The following is a 22711-nucleotide window of genomic DNA, read 5'->3' on the forward strand; positions in this document are numbered from 1 at the left end:
TTCATATGTAATCATAAACATTAAAATAATTTTGAATCCCATTCTCATGTTCTGTCTTCCATCTCTTTTTGCAAAGCTAAGTTTATATAGATCGTTGCTTTATTCCCACAATTTTAATTCAAGGACTGAATGTCTGGTACCATGGTGATTGTGTGGGAGTAATTTGGTGTTCAGTTTTTGTCTTATTAAAAATGTATAAAATGGTTATAGGCATTAAAGTGATTCTGTGTCTCCCAATAAAGTGTCTGTTTGTAGATAATTTTGTATCTGTGGTTTGAAAGACTGTAAATGAAAAAAGTTGTGTTTGCACAAAAGCTTTTAAAATATGTAGCGACTCTGTATGAAATTTTTACTGTTTATTAGTATATATGTTCTCTGTGTAAGTATTGTACTTAATGCTTTGAACTATACATTTTTTTATTGGCAGTGCTTGTTAAAATTCTGATAAATGCAAATATGATCTTCAGAATGTTGAAATACTAACAGATAATGTGGTGGAAAAGATGTAAAGTCTGCAGTTGCAGTATCTCAAAGAATTCCCCTGCTCTGAGGTTCAATCTTTCTAGAACTGCATATATTAGGCAGCACCCTATCTCCCCTACCCCAGCAAACACTGGTGCAAGCGTTTCTTTTTTTTTTCATGATAAATGCTTAGTACTGTAAAAACGTTCAGAATTTGCTGTTTTAGAGTTATAAATGAAGTTTAATTTTTGCAATACCAGGGATAACTGCTGTTGCCCTCAGTATTGTGATAGGAAATCTTTTCCTCTGGCATTACAACCCTGGTATCACAGATTAGTATACACTTGCATATTTTCATTTACTCACTTATAAAAATAAACAAAAAAATCTGTCAGGATACAGCTATTGCTGCTAGGGCATTCCTCCATGACAAGATACTGCACAAATAAGTTACTAGATGATCGTGTCTAATTTCTGTTAATCATGCTGTCTATCATCATTAGTAACTGTGTAATGACTGACAATGTCGATCTCCAAAATTCACAAATATCAGTTCTTCAGTGTTCTCCTAGAAGACATTACCATGCAGACTTGTTTCTTTATAGTAAGTGTAATATAAAACTCCACCCCCATAGCCAAATGAAAAAACAGTAGTTATGAAACAAATACTGCATGCTCTATTGCACAATTAAAAGAATGCATGTCTCAAAGCCAACACTGCCAAAGAACAACATAAAAGATCATTTCAATGGCCCTTATCACACGTGTACACTTCTATTGCATTATTCTTGTTGATTAATGGTCTTCCTCCCATAAAATACCTCTTCTCTCAACTTCTCATTTTTTCTTGCCCTCCCCTTCTAAATAAAGTATATTACTCTAAAAAGAAAAAAAAAACACTGTATGGTAGAATGAGGTTCACTACTGAAATAAACTACTGTCTTTAGTGGAAAAAAATGCAATTTATTGTCGCTTTAGTCTAAAAAGACTTCTTCAGAATAAAAAAAATCACTTCCAAACCACATTATATACATAAAAAAATTAACAAATCCAATTAAATTAAGATACTCCATTTAAAGAGACATGTACATAAAAAACTATGTATCACAAAATATTAATAAAAAGAATTTTCACTTAATTAAAAATGTTTACATTCTTTAAGTTTTCTAGTCTTTAAAAAATATTTAATGTTAATATTTCATTCATGCCAGGTATTTGGTCAGCCCCTAACTTTAATTGCCATAATGTTTCCCTTTGTTCTATTAGATTTTTGAAACTTCCCCCTCTCAAATCCTCAGGGACTTTTTCTAATATAGCAAACAAAAATTTCTTGAAACCAAGACATTTAAGTGTATGTTTATACAAGGCATTGTTTGAATTTTTAGATTGTATACAGTATATATGTTCCCTAATCCTGTTGTTGAGATGTCTAATAGACATCCCTACATAGAATTCTAAACAATGTGAACAAACTGCATTATATATATATATCCCTGCTGTCTTACAGTTATAAACTCCATTCATGGGAATAGTGTGATTCAAATGAGATAACTCAATATAGTGGCCCTCTAATATAAATCTACAAAAATGACATAACCCATATTTATACATATCAGTAACTTTAGAACTCAAAGTCTCTGAAGAAGGACAAAAATAGTCTGTAACTTATGTTTAATGTTGAAAGTATTTTTATAAAAAAACTTGGTTTTTATCCAATCATTTTTATTAATTCTGAATTTTCTTTCAAAATATTTCAATTTTTATTAATAATAGAAGCAATACTGGTCCTGTCAACAGTAATGTCCAAACAGCAAGATAAACCATAATTTTTGGAAGGACAGTAGTAGATTTAGTATTAGTTTTGGGGATAAATCCATATATCAAAATGGGTGTAAAGTCTGAACTTCTATGTCCTTTTATCTCTTCAGCCAATAGATCCAACGTATTCTTATTATATCCCCTTTCTAAAAACATATGTTTAATAAAATCTATTTCCTTGTAAAAGATGCCATCATCAGAAGACATCCATGTTGCCTGGATAAACTGTCCCTTAGGAATATTATTTTTCATAAACTTTGAATGGTTACTTAACTAATGAAGGTACCCATTAACAAAACTGCTCTTCCTATAGACTTCACTAGTAAACTTCTCAATATCTGTATTCCAAGTGAGTGTTACATCCAAAACGTTTACCCTTAATCCAACATCCCCCAAAGTGAATTGCAAAAATTCGGAGCTATCATTAATGTTTTTGACAGGATCAAGTACCTCATCTTGTCTCCCTTCTACTACAAAAAAATAAATCATCTATGTAACAAACATAAAAAACTACCTTAAAATGAGAAAAAAGGGGTTTTAAAATTGTTTGCTCCCACCATCCAAGAACAATGTTAGCATATGCAGGGGCTGCAGCAGACCCCAAAGCAACCCCCTTCAGTTGTTTATACAATGTGTTGTTAAACAGAAAAAAATTATTATTCAACAGAAGCTCCAAAAGAACACAACAAACATGCACATTATCATTGTTAAAATTTGCAATACTGCTCAAATACAGTCTGACATATTCTATTCCAATGTCATGAGGAATGCTTGTGAAAAGAGAATAAATATCAACAGTAAACATTAAATTCTTTTTACGTCAAACATGTACAGTCATTAAATTATTTAAACTTATTTAAAAAATTCCAAGAATCCCTAATATAATAATCCATTTTCTGAGCTATGGGATTCAGCACAAAATCAATAACCAGGGAAATACCTTCATTAACAGAATAAGGAGAAAAAACTATAGGCCTAAAAGGAGGGAACAGAGGATCTTTGTTTATTTTTGGGATTTCAAAAAGGGTCCCAACTTTAGGTTCTTCAATAATCATAAAGTCATAGACTTCAAAAGTAAGATAACCATCCATAAATAGTTCATAAAGATGTGTACATATACAATTAAAACTGCTATTAACAAATAATCTGGTGACAGGCAAATAATCATCAGTATTAGCCAACATTTGTTCCATAATTTCAACATATTTGGATACTTTAATAGTCGTTAATTGGGCGAGTAACAAGGAAATTTGTTTTTCTTCTGCTGGTTCAGAAGATGAAGATGACACTGATAATATTATTATTGCAGCTGGCAATGCTGCTAAGACTGCCAGGACTTTCAAATGTTCCTTTAATGATATACGGGCTGTTTTGGACTTTGAGTATGATCCATTTAGTTAAGCGGATTATGATGTTATTTCTTTTTTTGGTAAAAATAGAGAGATTGAGGCCAAAGCTAGGGCTCTTTTGGATAATTTGGAAAAATTACTTAGAAAATATAGAGCCCTAGTTATTGAAACTAAATATTTTAAGAAATGCATTCAGCTGGGTATAGTCCCAAAGGGTCTTAGATTTTTCAAATGTCCCACTGGTGTTATTGCTTCCGACCCATTTTATGATACACTTACCTCCTTTTTTGCCAAAATGGGGCTTGATTTTTTTACGTCTGTTGACTAATAGGAGCTATGAACAAATTACTAACATCAAAAAGGAGATTCTTATTATTGAAAATTCTTTCTAGAAGTCATTAACTCAACTTCCTGGTTTAAGAACTGATTATTCCAATATGTTAACCAACATCGAAGTATTTGATAATGGTCTAATATAAGGCAAGACCAAGAAGTTGCAAAGAGACATGCTTATAATAATAATGCTGCCTTTGCACATTTCTCTATAAATAAAAAAACAAATAATTCTACTTTTTTGGCAACAAATCCACTAGATGATTTGAAGATCGTGGAGCCAATCCGCGATCTCATGGATGGAACGGAAGTAACAAAAGGAGACATCAGTCAATGAGTACTTCCGGTAACCCTGAGGATCTAAGTGAGAATGGCGTACTTGTTGAGAATGGGGCCATAGTTAATGTTTATGGAATTTTGTCTCCCTTAGTAAACGAACAACCTACATCTTCTTTTTTTACTAATGACAATACTCCTTTAAATGATGATGTGACTAACAACACACCACGAGAAGGTGAAAATTTTCAGCAGAAAGCTTCCTAGAGAATGAGGAAGAAACTAAGCGAATTTCAGTTGAAGTAAGTGACAATAATATACATAATTTATCTGACTGTATTTTTAGTCCTGAATAATCTGTTCTTAAGCTTGGACTGAATTTCATTCCAGCTAGAAGAATGAATCTGAGTGGGACAATCTTGGATTTAAAAATGTTTTGCAGAAAGTTAAACCTGAATTATGTTTTTTCTAATGCTGATATGGTCGAGAAAACTTTTTCCAAACCGAGTAGAATAACCCCAAACCTTATTAATACCATTACTGTTTTTGAAAAATCATGCAAAGATGAGATCAGGAAACTTGTTATAGAGAGACCTAATTATTCTTATTACAATTTAACTAGAGCACTGAAAAAAGCACTGAATGAGCTACATACCTTTAAACATCTTAGGTTTATGAAAGCCAATAAGGGTGGGGGGAATTAGTTATATATATAACAGATCAAATATGTTGAAATTATGGAACAAATGTTGGCTAATACTGATAATTATTTCTTAATAGCAATTTTAAATGTATACGTACACATCTTTATGAACTATTTATGGATGGTTATCTTAATTTTGAAATCTATGACTTTATGATTATTGAAGAACCTAAAGTTGGGACCCATTTTGGAATACCAAAAATACACAAAGATCCTCTGTTCCCTCCTTTTAGGCCTATAGTTTCTTCCCCTTATTCTGTTACTAAAGGTATTTCCCTGGTTATTGATTTTGTGTTGAATCCCATAGCTCAGAAAATGGATTATAATATTGGGGATTTGGGGATTTTTTAAATAAGTTTAAAGAATTTAGTGACCATTACATTTTTGACAGTAAAAAGAATTTAATGTTTACTGTTTATATTAATTCTCTTTTTACCAGCATTCCTTATGACATTGGAATTGAATATGTCAGACTGTATTTGAACAATATTGAAATTTTTAACAATGATAATGTGCATGTTTGTTATGTTCTTTTGGAGCTTCTGTTGAATAATATTTTTTTTCTGTTTAACAACACATTGTATAAACAACTGAAGGGGGTTGCTATGGGGTCTGCTGCAGCCCCTGCATACGCTAACATTGTTCTTGGATGGTGGGAGCAAACAATTTTAAAACCCCTTTTTTCTCATTTTAAGGTAGTTTTTTACATTTGTTACATAGATGATTTGTTTTTTTGTAGCAGAAGGGAGACAATATGAGGTACTTGATCTTGTCAAAAACATTAATGATAGCTCCGAATTTTTGCAATTCACTTTGGGGGTGTTGGATTAAGGGTAAACGTTTTGGATGTAACACTCACTTGGAATACAGATAATGAGACGTTTACTAGTGAAGTCTATAGGAAGAGCAGTTTTGTTAATGGGTACCTTCATTACTTAAGTAACCATCCAAAGTTCATGAAAAATAATATTCCTAAGGGACAGTTTATCCAGGCAACATGGATGTCTTCTGATGATGGCATCTTTTACAAGGAAATAGATTTTATTAAAAATATGTTTTTAGAAAGGGGATATAATAAGAATATGTTGGATCTACTGGCTGAAGAGATACAAGGACGTAGAAGTTAAGACTTTCCACCCACTTTGATATATGGATTTGTACCTAAAACTAATACTAAATCTACTACTGTCCCTTCCAAAAATTATGGTTTATCTTGCTGTTTGGACATTACTGTTGACAGGACCAGTATTGCTTCTATTATTAATAAAAACTGGAATATTTTGAAAAGGAATTCAGAATTAATAAAAATTATTGAACAAAAACCAAGTTTTGTTTATAAAACATAATTTCAACATTAAACATACATTACAGACAGACTCTTTTTGTCCTTCGTCAGAGACTTTGAGTTCTAAAGTTAATGGTATGTATAAATGTGGGTTTTGTCATTTTTGTAGATTTATATTAGAGGGCCCCTATAATGAGTTATTTCATTTGAATCAAACTATTCCCATTAATGGAGTTTATAACTGTAAGACAGAAGGGATAGTTTATATTGCAGTTTGTTCACATTGTTTAGAATTCTATGTAGGGATGTCTATTGGACGTCTCAACAATAGGATTAGGGAACAGATATACTGTATAAAATCTAAAAATTCAAACAATGCCTTGTATAAACATACACTTAAATGTCCTGGTTTCAAGAAATTTTTGTTTTCTATATTAGAAAAAGTCCCTGAGAATTTCAGAGGGGGAAGTTTCAAAAATCTAACAGAAACAAAGGGAAACATTATGGCAATTAATGTTAGGGACTAACCAAATACCTGGCATGAATGAAACTATTAACATTAAATGTTTTTTAAAGAATAGAAGACTGAAAGTATGTAAAACGTTTTAATTAAGTGGAAATTCTTTTTATTAATATTTTTGTGATACATAGTTTTCTTTTTATGTACATGTCTCTTTAAATGGAGTGTCTTAATTAACTAATTGAATTTGATAATTGGTTTTTTTTTTATGTATATAATGAGGTTTGGAGTGATTTTTTTTTATTCTGAAGAAATCTTTTTAGACGAAAGTGACAATAAATTGTATTTTTTTTTAACTAAAGACAATGGTTTATTTCAGTAGTGAACCTCATTCTAGATACAGTGTTTTTTTTTTTCGTTTGTCATTTTAAGTGCTACTGCATCCACTTTGGTCCTTTGTTTTTGGTTTTCATTTGTGCTAAAGTATATTACTGCCTTTAATGACCTCATCCACTCCACTAACAAGTACACACAATGACTATCTTATAGCTTTACTAAGCCTCACGTCTTTGTGCTTCCTATTCTTATATGTTTTTGTCATCTAACTGCTCACATCTTTCACCTGAACTCCTTCACTACCAACACACTTACATATATGCACACTTTTTGGTATTTTACTATATCAACTGATACTGTTTGTACCTGTTTAATTTGTTTGCTGATGGGCTAATGCAGGGCCCCTTTTCCAGACACTTCCCAGGACATTTGCAAAGGCACTGCAAGCAACATAAAATTTGTTGAACTACAAATAAAATACATTTTTATTGAGACATAAAATTTGCAAGTGATATTAATAATTAAAAAAATAATGAATAGCTTAACTGAAGGGAAACTAAAGCAGTAGTAAGCTGTGCTTGTTTAGGATAACATAACATAGTTAGATGGAAAGTAGCAGAGGAAGGAACTGCTGGTAGAAAGACAGGACAAGAGTAGTGGAATGAGATGAGGGATGTAGTTACTGAGGTAAAGGAGATGAAAGAGCAGCATTGAGTTGTAAGAAAGACAGAGAAAAGCTAGGGTTAGGTTTTAAGGAGTTGACAGATAGAGGGAACATAGACTAAATGTGTAAGAAATATGTAGGTATACTAGAAGGGATAAAAAAAGTAGGAAATACACATATATATATATATATATATATAAATATATAAATATATATATATATATATATATATATATATATATATACACATATATATATATATATATATATATATATATATATATATATATACAGTAGAGAGATACAACATTTGTAGTCTATAGTCAGTGCTTTACAGGTCCTTTTGCATAAAGATATAATTGTTTTTCTAATCCTATGAGAATATTCCTGTGTATATGGAGCTTTTCTCCCCAGGACCCCAATAAAAAGGGGCTTCTGTACAACTACGTGGGCTGTCCTGATTGAGAAATGGAAATAGACAGCTAGATAAATAAAATACCTTTCTTTGTTTATGTATTAAAAAACTGTCAATGGACATTAATTTCATAGTGAGCATAAACTTTTTCACTATAAATAATGGATTAATTTCCACACTCCTCAGATGAAGGACTTCTCTGTTAGTTTAGTTACTGGAATATTCAACTTCAGTTAATAACTTTAAGAGAATACCATGGGTATCTCTAGGTGGCAGATTAAGTGTGATTTGGTATTTGGGCTGTTTTTAAACCATGGGTCCCCTCCGGCACACATTTTTAAAGACCATGTATAAATGCATGTGTTCTATTGAGCCAGATTATCTTCATCTATAAGACTATGGAAAGAATCATTATTGAATTAATTAATAAGGACATAGGTAACCTACAAACTCTCAACCCAAGCCAGACTGGATTCATCAAGGGCAGATCCAGCCTACTTAACTTGATTGACTTTTTTGTGAAGGTTACTGGAGCAAAATGTGAGGGTAAGTCAATACACATCACATATCTAGAATTCACAAAAGCATTTAACACCATCCCACAATCAGGTATCATAAATAACTGTATCAGCTATGTGTAAATCCCAGTGTAAGTCTATCAGATAGCAAACTGGCTCACAAGCAGAACCCAGAGAATTAGGGTTGAAGGCTGTACTTCCCCCAAAAGACCAGTTCGTAGCAAAATACACCAGAGTTAGGTCGTTGAACCGCTCCTCTTTGGCATTACCATCTCAAAGTCTTCTCCCTTTTCTCGTTCTCATACTGGCTATCAAGTGTCAGGCTCTATCTTGTGCATAGAGCCTCAATAGACCCTGTCCAGTCACACCTATTACACATTTGCAAGTCCAATGGTAGAGTGAACACCCACTCACAGGATCTCAATCGGTTTTGCAATATAAATAAAACATGGAGGAACAGGCATATATTTCAGAGAATATCTCCTCTATGGAATCATCTTACACTCCACATAAGTAAGGTATTTCTCTTACTCTCGAAAAAACCAAACTGTTTAATGCAAAAAAAATAGTAAGTGCTTTCTTCACACAAGACTTTTTCAAGCTGACATACTTTATTTTGCTCCAGTTATTTAAATATTTAGATAACATCACATGACAAACAATATTCACATGACAAAAATATTATATTATTAATGTTTGAGCTTCTTCCTTTTAAGATATGCAATAAAAATCTTCACGATTGCTCAAACCAGGTGAATGGCAAGCATTCAATTTCACCTGCCACCAATATTCACACCGTCTTAACTCATCCTCTGTATTAAAAATATTTTCATATCCATTAATTTCATTTAATGCTAAAAATTTTAAATTAATTTTACATTTGCCTAATCTATAATGTTTATCCAAAGCATTTCTTTTGTCACCAGTTGTTACTGAGCATCTGTTTTCATATATATGTTTATGCAATTCCTTACTTGTTCAACCCACATAAAAGGCAGGACATGACATGCATTTTACTAAATAAACTACAACTTTTGATTTGCATGTATAATGGCCTTTGATTCTAATATCAGTACCGTTAATGTTTATTGCATTTGAATCAACATACAGAAAATCAGACAACTTGCAATTTAAACATTTAAACATACCCAATTTGTTATTTTTTAACTCTGTGCATCCTTAAGTTAGCTTAAAGCTTTTCCCTTTTCTTTTTATAAAAAATGAACTTTCACCAACAATTTCTCTGAGCTCTGGGCTATCAAAATCTTCCAATTATTCATAATTATATTTTTAATACTTTCAAAGATATTAACTCTTTTCCAACCATATATAAACAGATTAGCATAACTGCAGGCCATCGCTACTCCATTGGTTTGCTAGTACACATTCCCATTCAATTAAAAAAATTTGAAACTCAAAATTACATCCACAATTTCCATTAGGACATCTACAGTATTCTTCAAAATAAATTTGAATTATTTAGTTCAAAATGCACTATCTCCATTCCTTCATCATTTGGTATTACAGTGTAGAGCGATTTAATATCAAGAGTTACTAACAAATCCAACTCTGTTACTCTAATATCTTCTAACTTATTAATAAAGTCAAAAGTATCTCTTATACAAGTAAAATTTAATTCAACTACTCTCTTCAAGTCCTTATCTATGTAAATAGCCATAGGCACAGTTTTACTTCTGGCACTTGCTGCTATAGGTCAAAGAGGGGGATTATCTATATCTTTGTGTATTTTTGGTAAGCCAAAAATTCGGCTAAACTTGGGATGATCTATTATGAAATATTTCCTTAGTGAGTCTGTGATCCTTTCACTACAGAACCACTCTTCTAAAAGGAAATCAAAGAATACACTTTTTTGACTAAAAGGAAAGAAACACTTTTATATTTTTTTCTATCAGCCAGTAGATCTAACATTTTTTTATTATAATCACACCTGTAAAACCAAAGCTTTCCCCTTATCTGCCTTAAAAATCAACCCATTTTCATTCTTAATTATATCATAAAAAATTCTCTCTCAGTGAGAGACAAATTATAATATCTAAAACAATTATTAGAAAATAAGCCTTATTGTAGATATTATAATTTGTCTCTCTGGCTGATATATATATATATATATATATATATATATATATATATATATATATATATATCAACCATTCTGCTTGTCTAGGGAAAATGAGGTAAATACTAACACAGGAAACAATGAACCTCAAGGATCTGGCAAATCAGAACCACCTCAATCAGATCTATCACAGATCTCCACAGTTGAGCAAGATGGGGGGGGGGTTTACAACAACAGTTACAACAACCACAACAGCCATTGGCACTACAGGGGGAATCGCTAAGCAAAGTTAATAATGGTGTGTTAAATGTTAACATTTTAAAGGTTTATTTTGAAATATAACTTGGGTTTTTTCCAGTGTTTTAAGGTACAAACAACTGTTACATGATTTATTAATGGATTTATTTATTTTATTGTAGTTGGTATTAATCTGTAGGTTATTGGTTTGAACATTGTGACTCAGTGATCACATGATAGCTGCACCAATTTAAGGGATGTGTGTGTTTTAATTAATTACTCTGATGAAGCTCATGAGTAGAAGGGTGAAAGCGCTTAGTCTATGTTATTGTCAACTGTGGATTTTGTTATTAAAGTGCTGGTTCTGTTTTTTTATCTGCTGCGATTGGCATTTTTTATTTTTTTCAGTTTTTGATTGTTGGAGTTTTACTTATCAGCTGTATTTACCTAAGTATTTAAATAACTGGAGCAAAAGAAAGTATGACAGTTGGAAAAAGTCTTGTGTGACGAAAGCACTTACTGTTTCTTTTTGCATTAAACATTTTTTTCGAGTGTACTGTCTTTTCATTTTTTTTTATTTTGAGTTAAGGCGTTTTACTTATTGTGATTTCTCTTATTCTATTCAAATGTAATTTGGATGAATGAATGGATGGGAAACAACAAATTTACCTTTGGGTTTAACACCCATGTCCTTCATGAATAGGGGCAGCAAGTAAGTGTCCCAACATATCCATGTTCTGCCTACCTTTGCATTATTTGTATGCAAAATATAAGAACTACAGACTACTATGGGGTGCTGGGCCTCTTAAGATCGATCCTCACACATGAATAACCTATAAAGTACATATAAATCTATAAATCTATGGATTCACCTTCCTGATTGTTTTAAATTATATTTCTTATTTAATACAGCAACACTTGTTAGAATGTGTTTTAAATGTGTAGTTTTTAATATTCTTTCCAGGTAGCAGAGAAACAAAATGTTTTAATCAATAATAACAAACGTAAGCATTTTAGAACATTTCAACTATAAAAGTCATTCAAACTGCTGTCAATATAATCCACAAATATTCATACTCATCTACAAATGAAGTGCCTGCTACCCTCGAAGAACAAATTTCCTATGTTACATTAAAAAAAATGGTATGCTGATAATATTACCATAACATTTATCAACTGGATCAGCTATACAGTACAGAATGGCTGGCAAAAAACAACCACAGGTTCATAAACAGTTACTACGTATGCCATCCAAGAGACCATTAAGGAGCATCTACTTAACATTTTTATGGTCAACCTCCCTGCAGGATATGTCCATAATTCCTGGAAAACTGTCACAATGATGCCACTATCAGGAAGAACTCAAACAATAAAGGTAGTTAGTGTTCTCTCTAAAAGTAAGAATGCTACTAGTGTTATATCACAGGGTTCAGTCATGGATGCTCATCTTTTGCTATCAATTTTTCTACCATGTAGCCCCAGTTTCAAGGCCTATGGCTAACTAAGTTTGCTAATAATTGCAAACTAGGACTAACTGTGAGCTGTCTTAAGAACCATCAGTTACTCCAAAATTAACTTGCATATCCCAGTTTCTAGTGTACTGACCATAGTCTCAAACTTAATGCTTTGAAATGCAGTGTATATTTGGAAAATAGAAATTCCCCAACTCATATTACATCAGTGACACCTCACTCTAAACCAGCACAGTTATCAGAGACATGGGCATCTATTTTGACTACCATTTGACCATCATATCTGTATCAAGGTGATAAATAATTCTTCTTATCCCATTTAATCTTAAAGGCATTTTCTCAACAGCAAAGGAAATCAGAGTTCCCCTTTACTGTTCCCTTATCAGGTTCATCATTAAATGTATGCCACTGCTTTGGTAATTATCTCTCTAGGCATGGATTCTTAATGAAGAAAATCACAGGACTTACATTTTTCAGCTACCCAAACAGAACTTCGGCCTTTTCTTTCACATGGTAACCTACAGACTCCACTGTGGTGCCCAATGCATAGCCATTTGCGCTCCTTCATTTTTGTAAAACAATTGGATCTGTAAATATCTATACTAAATTCCTTTATCTCCATCAGCAAAAAAAAAAAAAATGTAGCAAATGGAGAGAGAGGTTCCTACCACAATGCATTCCCCATCCTTAGAACATACTTCCCCTACACATCAAAAATACTACTGCTCTAGCCACTTTTAAGGTCAGTCTTGATAACTGGATTTTCATAAATTCAACCCTGAAGCAGTATGTGCAGCCCTACTTGGAAAGATTACAAGCACAACTGAAGAACAGTAAACCCTAGGGCTGGGTAGATTAACTTACTTAGCTAATCTCAAATCTGGTTTTCATGACCACATACCTAGTATCTACGTATAACTATATCTACCTATGAACCTATCAACATCACGTAGCCTCTTTTTACTGTTATACAGATAAAATCTATGTGATGTTGTGAGGAATTGCCAGCTGTACCAGGAGAAGTGAAACAGTGCATGTGGACATATGCCAGCATGGTTAGCTGAAGTTTTGTAAATAATGTTGTCATTTGACTGTTACATTGATTTGTACAGATGCTTGTATTAAAATGTATTTGTAAAGATTGCTAATGTTAAAAATGCTGCAACAGAATCTTAAGCTTCGGTCACACTTTACTATTTATATCAGTATTAATTTATACACAGTATTATTGGTTACTCCTTGTAAGAGCCTTAGAGTATCTGGCTGTTGGCAGCAATCTACCTTGTAGTCTGGAGAGAGGAGACACAGCTAGTGAATCCGTGTCAGCCTTTTCCAGGTGTGTGTGTGTGTGTGTGTGTGTGTGTGTGTGTGTGTGTGTGTGTGTGTGTGTGTGTGTGTGTGTGTGTGTGTGAAAAATTAGATATTCAAGTGTATGTGTCAGACACTTGGAACTGGAACACAGTGCTCCAAGGTGGGTCTTGTTTGGGATCTAGAGAGACAGAGTCCAGTCCCAGTGAAGCATGTTCCCTGTGTGCTCTTGGAGGGGATTGTGTTTGATGCAAAGAGCTGCATTTGTAATACTGTGTAAATCCATTCTTGTGTGTTTAGTGACCGCCTCTCACTGGTGTCAGTGGTGAGGATTGGGGCTCCTTGATTACTGGCCTGGGGTAAAGAGGGGCCATAACAATCTGTAGTACTTTTGGGAATTGAAACATTTACAGATGTTTCATTTGAGCCTTTTGAGATAGCTGATACATTTGTAAATGTATTAGCAGGGTATTAAACAAACTGTGAAATCATTTTAATATTCTGTGTTTGTGTTTTATTTAAGCAGAAAAGGATTCTCTTGCAATTCATAACTGACCCTTTGGATTCAGAAGATATAAAACTGCATTTTTTAAATAACAGATATGAAACTTTATATGACATGAGAACACCAAAGTGTGCATACGTACTGGGTGTGGGAAGCTTGGGCTCAGTTTCAAAATAAAAAATAACCAGCTTGTACATTTAGAAAATGTAATTAATGTACTAGGTTGGACAGGGAATTTGAAGTATATTGCACAACCGAAAGCATGTTATTTTTGTACAAATACGGGGCACTCGATATAGCAATGCTCAAAATATAGGTGTGAGGAATATGAGTAGAAGGGACATAGATAGAAAATTTTCAAAATTTGTTTAATGTAAAATGAGGAAATAATGTTACTGCTTTGACTGTGAACATAATGGTGCAGAAGAAATGGAATTAAGTGAAAAACAACAGGAATGATTATAACATGGTGTTACACAATTACTTTTTAGATTCATAGATTATTACTAGGCTAACTGCCCTCATGGACTACTTTAAGCCTAGCCAATTACCCCCTGTGAGAATCAAACCCTGCACCTTGTGTTTCTAAGGTAAGTACCTTAACCATTTTCTTATAATGAAGAGGGTATTTCAGGTACTGAAAATGAGCCAAAGAAAACTGCAAGACAAGCTATGAAGAGATTTCCTTTTTTTCTGAATATGCAAGGATAAATGTAAGGAAAGGAAGGAGAAGATGGGTACTGCCATTTTACAACTAATGGATGTTAGGTATTGTATCAGAACCAGTATAATGATGACATGGTTCCATCTAAAGGGGAAAGAAGAGTTTCTATAGCTTAATGAGTTAGTATATGAAAAAAGAAAAAGCACTGAGAGGTACAAAGAAGCTTAAAAAGATAGGATGCATCCTGAATGTTAATAATATTAAAGTTTTTAAGCCTAGCCATGCTTCACAAAGATAAAACTCAAACCCTATACCTTGGGTCTGTGAGGCAAAGGCTGTAACCATTATGCCAACATGCATAACTTTTTTTATAGCAATACAAATTTAATGCATATATTAAATAGATATTCCCATCATTAAAATATATTTTTACAACAAATCCCCCACAATGAAGTATACAAAAGACAAACAACCTAGAAAGGCTGTGGTAAACCTTGACTGCTCTCTGATTTGTGTGGATTCCACTATTTGAAACTAGCATTTATAGTCTTTTTTTTTGTGAATGAATCTATTAGCTTTTGTCTGAAAGAATCTATGTTTTATACAGTAGCATTAAATAACCCCCAGCAGCATAAGCTTTCTTCTCCCAGATCCAAAGATCCTGAATGCCTTTTAGCTGACATGTCTTTAATGGCAAGGCTTCCTGGAACATCAATGAATGGTTTAGGATGTTGGCTAAAGTAGCATTCAAGAAGTGAAAGGTTTGGCTTACGGTTCTCATTACACTAAATACTTACTTAAAATCTACCCCATATGCTAGCTTCTTTGGCTTCCTATGGCTCCCCATGGTCCTGATGAAAGTGATTTTTGAAGAAGAACTAGTATGTCCCAGAAATCCATAACATTTTTTTTTCTTTTTTTTGGCAATGGCTACACTGAGTTTGCAGTCACTGTTGAATTTATTTTGTCAGGCAGTGCCCATTGACATCAGCCTGAGCATGAGAGGAATGGACCTGTCACAGAATCATGGTGTATACCACTTATGACAAACCTTTTAGAGGAAACTATGATCTCTTCCCCACCATATATTTTCTTTCTGTGAGCCACTTTATTATCCAGCAGGATGTATAGGGGTTGACATTATGAGTTTATTTATGATGCCAGATCAAGGTAGGTAGTATACACTGATTTAACATTATCCATTGTGTCAGTTACCTACCCAGAAATGTTCACCATGTTCAATAAATAAGAGCTACTTGTCACAGAGTCAAAATTGTTAGGATCTGGGGTTCAAAGGCTATCTGTGTCATTATTTGAAAGATCCATTATAATATGCTACATTACTCTGCAGATAATACCAGTGAGACTAATCGGTCTATACTTCCCAGTGTCAGTGGTGAAGCCATCCTTGTGTAGGTGCACCACTGTGACATCCTCCATGCATCTGCATGTATAGAGAGACTGAGATTAAACAGGTTTATGAAGGAATCAGTTAAGCCATGTTTAGCACTGACAAGCAGACAGCCAAGTATATTTTCAAGCCTCACAGAAATGGTATTTTTGGTGTTGGCGAAGGCATTTAGGATCTGTTCTGGGATAGTTTTGGGGAGTGTCGGTGCAATCCTTATTGAGATTCGAGCAAGAAGTGAAGAGAAGGGTAAAACTGGAGCTAAACTTATGTGCAAGAATATGGGTAATATCTCATGATTCTGAAATAGTTGTACAAATAGAGATCATCACAGTGCAATATCAAGTGTTTGGAAGATTCCTAACATAATTAAAGAGGGCTTTATGATCATCTTTGGAGGAGGTTGAGATCTTTGCTTCATACTTTGCAGCACAGGATTTTATCTTTCTTCTGAGATCTTTACAGACTTTTGTAAAGTTGCCATTAGATGGAGGGAGTTTAAGTTTCTTCCTTAGGTATACAAGATTCATTGACATATAGTTTGTTTATTGCAGGATTCTACCACAGGAACTTATTCTTAAATTTGTCGTCATACATATGGCAGATGGGTGCTGGTGCTCCTGCGCAGTAAATTCATATGGGAATAGAAGTTTATGGTATAAGTGGCTGATTTGGCAACCATATCCTAAAGGGAAGGAGAGCTTATAAATTTTATAATATCATCTGATAAGGGGAGGAGGTTGCCCTTAGAGAAGTCCCTGAAAACATCGGTATTGGTTGTAGAAAAGTAAAGTCCAGCTGGCCTGATTTGACCATGTATGGAGAGACTTATGGTGTTGGCATATGGTTGTAGTACTGGTAAAGATGAGGATGAGCAAATTTATGTCCCCAAATGGGGGGAGACATCATCTGATCCAGGCAACTGGAGTTAATAAAATTTACGAAAGGCTATGCATATTTGTTATTTGTAGTGTATATCTGACAATTAATAAATGGATAGTTGATGTTGCTCAAAATGACTGAGTTTAGTTCAACTAATAAGAACTCAAGAGAGCCTATGTAGATATCAAGGGGAGTAGGAGATGCAGATGGTATTTATAACTACCGATAATATGTTAATTTGATTTATCTACTGATACTAAGATATATAAAAGTTCAAAGTAATTATCATACTGGATTTTTTTGTGAGACAGTGGGATAAGGGATGAATATGGAAATGACCCTATTATCACTGGAAGGTCTGAATAATGAAGAGTTTCAGTGACCGCACTAATATCATACAAATTCATATGTGTTCTAGAATCAGGAAGGCATTAAGGTCAGTCTCCTATTTAGACTGCTAGCACTGAGCAGCACCATATTTAAGTAGGCCTAACAATTAAGTTGAAGGGCTAGAAGACTGACCTGACCTAATAAAGGTACTCTGGGTTAGAAAATGTTTAGCCAATATGGAAATGCCAAGCAGGGAGAAGTGCAAGCTGTATCTTACAAAACAGACATGACTGGGTTATGAATTATCTTCTCATGGCTAGAGATCAGTGCTCCTGTTCCAGAACCATCCTTCTTGAGCTTCCTTCAACTTTTGATAATATGGTCCGCAGAATCCTCCCAGATCATTTACAGACTTACTGCGGGGCTGTGAATACTGCTTAGAATGGTTTACTGTCAACCATTCTGGGTATATCCAATGGATAATTTCTGGAGTTCAGTCTTCATCCAGCTATTGTGTCCCCTTCACTGTTCCACGGGGATCAGTCTTAGTTTCTTAACTACTTTCCATATACATGCTTCCATCAGAATGTTTTTTGGATGATTCCCTGATTCCTGGGTCTGTTGTGGGGCAGAACTTACCACTATGGTGCAAATAAATTTACTGAATATTTATTAACGAGTTCTGTTTTTTCATGTTGAACCAGTGAGATGTGTGTGTGTGTATGTGTGTTTATGTGTGTGTGTGTGTGTGTGTGTGTGTGTGTGTGTGTGTGTGTGTGTGTGTGTGTGTGTGTGTGTGTGTGTGTGTGTGTGTGTGTGTCCTGTGGGTGCCAAGAATTCCATATGGCGATGCAGGGGGACCTGACCCCTAAAACATATTGTTTCTTTCTCTAATATTTGAGTTATGTGTCATGATTTAAAAAAAATGATGCAATGTAATCAAACAAACTGAGTTAACAATAATTAATATTTTGACTACAGTCCTCTCACCAAAAATAAGAAGTATTGCATAGCAGAAAGTTACAGTACAACAGGACAGTTAAATGAAAACTCCACCTAGAAACTGTTCTAAGTGCTTTTTATTATATTTTAGTTTGTTATTCCCCCAAATGGTGATAATGGAGACCACCACTCTGACATGGTTTTGTTTTTGTTTTTTTCAGTTTATTTAATCGTTTGCCACAAAACACTTTGTGTACCATAATATGACATAGACTAGATAGAATAAATTAGCTGCTTTTTCTACATTTAGATACATTAACAATGTTGTAAGTCACTCACTTCTTAGACTGTCTCTGAAAGCAGGGTCAGCATGTCTTTTTCATTAATTTACTTTTGTGATAACTGCATACATTTAAATCCTCAACAAAGTAGGTTCAATGAGCAATTTCCAAACTCGTCCCTAGACCTTTGCTTAGGTGCCAGTGTTCCAAGAAAGCCTGGCACTGCTGCTCATTCATCTGTGACTGATAATTGCTTCTTCAGACAGCTGGTATAGCAGATGAGGACTATTTCTAGCATTGCACACTGACCCTAATTTTTTTACAGTTACACAGACAAAATAAAATTCAGTAGCTAAAAAATAGTGTTGCAATGTTTAACTCATCCATGTTCCTCATGTGATAAATTTGACACAAAATATCTTCTTGCAAAAGAGTTTCAATATAGCTGTTATATATTTTCAGCAATCTAGTCTCAAGATATAAAACTGAGAGAACTGACAAACAGTGAAAGTACAGAAAGTGTATTGTCAAACATATTGTGCCAGCTAAGGCAAATAACTATAAAAGCACATACAATATGAAACAAGTTCATATCAGTACTATAGAGAATATTCTAAGCTGGGTGGCCTCTACATATCCTCAAGAAACTATAATATTGGGTGATTTTAATACTGATTGGAAAACTGTTAAAGCTGATAACCCCTCCTCCCACATTAACCTTCATGGATTTAGTCAAACTATCACCTCTACTACAAGAATCAATAAACCAAACAATAAAGAGAGCACCCTAGATTGGATTCTTATAAATAAGCAAAAACAAACTTATGATGTAGGAACTCTACCTGATGATGTTAGTGATCATACTTTAACCTACATCCTTAGACATAAAAATGATATCTCTAACCCCCCCTTTAAATAGAATCATACGTACCAACAAACACTTCAACCCTACATTATTCCAAAATGAACTAAACGCGTGTGACTGGAACCCTCTAAAATCTCTACCACTTGAAGAAGCTGTCAGCTATCTAAACTCTAAATTCCTTTCTATTCTTGACAAGCATGCACCCAAAAGAACCATCAGAATGAAAGCCAAACCAGCACCCTGGCTTACCAAAGAAACCAAACAAAAAATCTAACTTAGAAATAAAGCCTGGGCAAAGTGGAGAGCTACCAAAACCATAGCTAATCAACAACTATTTAAACAACTGAGAAATAGTACAAAAAAAGCAATACTTTTAGACAAAAAAAACTACTACTGTAAACTTCAGGACAACCACCAAAATAACCCTCAAAAGTTTTGGTCTACTGTAAATAAACTCCTTTCCCCTGGGCACTCCCATACACCTACCCCACTTCAGGCAAACCCAAACACCCCCCATCAAACTGCCAATGCCTTTAATTGCTTCTTCACAGATACTATGCAAACATTAGCTAGCCAACTTACCCCAGATACCTCAAACCTTGCCACTTCCTTACCCAGTACTCTACCAGCTTTCTCTATGCAACCAATCTCTACCACTCTCATCTATAAATACATCCAAAAACTCAAGCCATGTACCCCATCTGCTGACCATTTACCTTCTGAATATCTCCAAAAAGCAGCCAAAGTAATATCCTATCCTATATCCATCCTCATAAACAGAACCATTAAGGAAGGTTACGTTCCAAACATCTGGAAAATCTCCCATATCATTCCCCTTCACAAAGGTGGAAACTCAAATGACTACTCCAACTACCGGCCAATAGCACTCTTATCCCCATTAGCAAAAATCATGGAAAAATGCATTCATCATCAACTTCTAAAACATCTAACACAAAATAACATAATAGCTAAATGCCAGCACGGCTTTAGGCCATCTCATAGTACGACAACAGCCCTGTTATCCTTTACAGATGTCATAAATACAAATCGAAATAACAACATCCTCTCATCAGCACTCTTTATTGACCTTTCCAAAGCATTTGACATGGTTAACCATACCCTTCTTATCAATGTTCTGGAATCGTTCTCCCTTGACTCTTTAGCCATTCAATGGTTCAGGTTCTACCCATCCAATAGACAGCAAGCATTCCTTTGGGAACATAATCTATCATCCCTTCTACCAGTCACCCTGGGTGTCCCTCAGGGCTCCAATTCTAGGCCCACTTCTTTTTTCTCTTTTTATTAACGACCTGCATGTAACAATCCCACATGCCACCTGCATTCAATATGCAGATGATTCAACATTAATATGCTCAGTTAGCTCACCATCTGCACTACACTCCCTCACTCAGAATATATTCAGCACAGTTGAAACATGGTTCACTAAACACTGTCTCCTTCTCAATGCTAAAAAAACCAAGCTCCTTCTCTTTACACCCACCAGTAAGTCCACCCCAATAGATTTCCCTATCATTTCCAACAATCAGACTATCATTCACCCCGACTCTACAACCAAACTATTAGGAATTACTATTGATAACAATCTTACATTTGATAGTCACATAAATAATACTATTAAAACTGTCAACAGGAAAATAGGCTCCTTATATCGAATCAAAACTTTCTTAACTCCAACAGCCAAAACCAAAATTGCACACTCACATTTAATTTCTACTCTTCTATACGCTTCTCCCACATACACTAACCTCAAAAAGAATAACCTTGTCAAACTGGAACATGCTTATAACAGCATAGCCAGATTTGCCACTGATAATCCCTTTCGAACTCACCACTGTCAAAATCTAAAGCAGCTAGGCTGGCTTGAACTTCAAAACCTTCTGAAACTCTCCCAACTTACCATGGCCCACAAGATATTTTACCAAACTAACAGTACTCCTATACTTTCTAATCTCATAATTCCCTATAAAAACCTAAATTCACTACGCTCTTCTAACAAGCTTCTAGCTACCATAACCAAAATTAACAACAAGGCTGGCAATTCCCTCTTTTCTAACACAGTGGGAAAAGACTGGAACCTACTTCCCGTTGAACTAACATCACTCTCTTCCCTATCTCTCTTTAAACAGAAACTCAAAATACACCTTAAAACTCACTGGTTATGTCCATTCTGTAAACCTGACTAACCTTGCTTACATTAACTCATTTCTTCACCTTACTAATTCTCTCATATTTTTCCTAAAAATCTCAAGGAAAACTGAACTGGTAATAACAATTTAATACATTGGCAGACCCTTTCCTGCTAATTGTGTGTAAAATCTACTCCATAACTTATACTAAAGTTATGTCATTTTTATTACAGTAATTTAACTCATCACATGACCATTATGATTTTCTATTCTAGTGTAAATACCAACTTTTCCTCTATTTTTATTATTGTTTCATATATATTTTTATTGAACTTCTTTCATTTACTATGGTACAACAATGATTTCTATGTTTATCTCATTTTTGCTAGTGGAGCTTTTCTCCCCGGGCCTCTACTGAAAATGGAAATGTATCCAGCTAGACTAGCCCGGTCAACAAATGTAAAATAAATAAATAAATAAAGTTCTACAGCTGGGAAAATGGAAGTTAAGAAACTGAGCACTTATAAAGGGTTTCTGGATACTAAACAACATCTAGTTGATAAAGGATGGAGAAATGAAAGTCTGGGATAAATTTATGTATGCTGAAGAGCAAAGCTCTTAAAACTAGGACTGTGATAAATAGACAACCAATTTATGCCTGCACAGTGCTAAATATTAAGCATTTTATAATAAGATGTGGCCAATAACTGCTCAGATATGTTTCAGGGTTTGCATAGCACTTGTACTCTGTGAAAAGGAGTCCACAGTAAATTAGTGGAGCCATGTTATAGGGACAAGTAGCATTTCAGTGTTGGAGTTGTAATAGCACAATGCATGTGATTGGAGTGTGTGATATCATATGAAATGTTTGAGGATGCCCAAGGCCATGAGTACTCAAGCATGCAACGAAGTACCACACTTTTTCACTGATCTCTGCTCTTGTACTTTACTTAGACTGACTTCTCTGTCTGAAA

The sequence above is a fragment of the Protopterus annectens genome, chromosome 5.part0, assembly GCF_019279795.1.
Source record: "Protopterus annectens isolate FY-2018-M chromosome 5.part0, PAN1.0, whole genome shotgun sequence".
Lineage (NCBI taxonomy): Eukaryota > Metazoa > Chordata > Ceratodontiformes > Protopteridae > Protopterus > Protopterus annectens.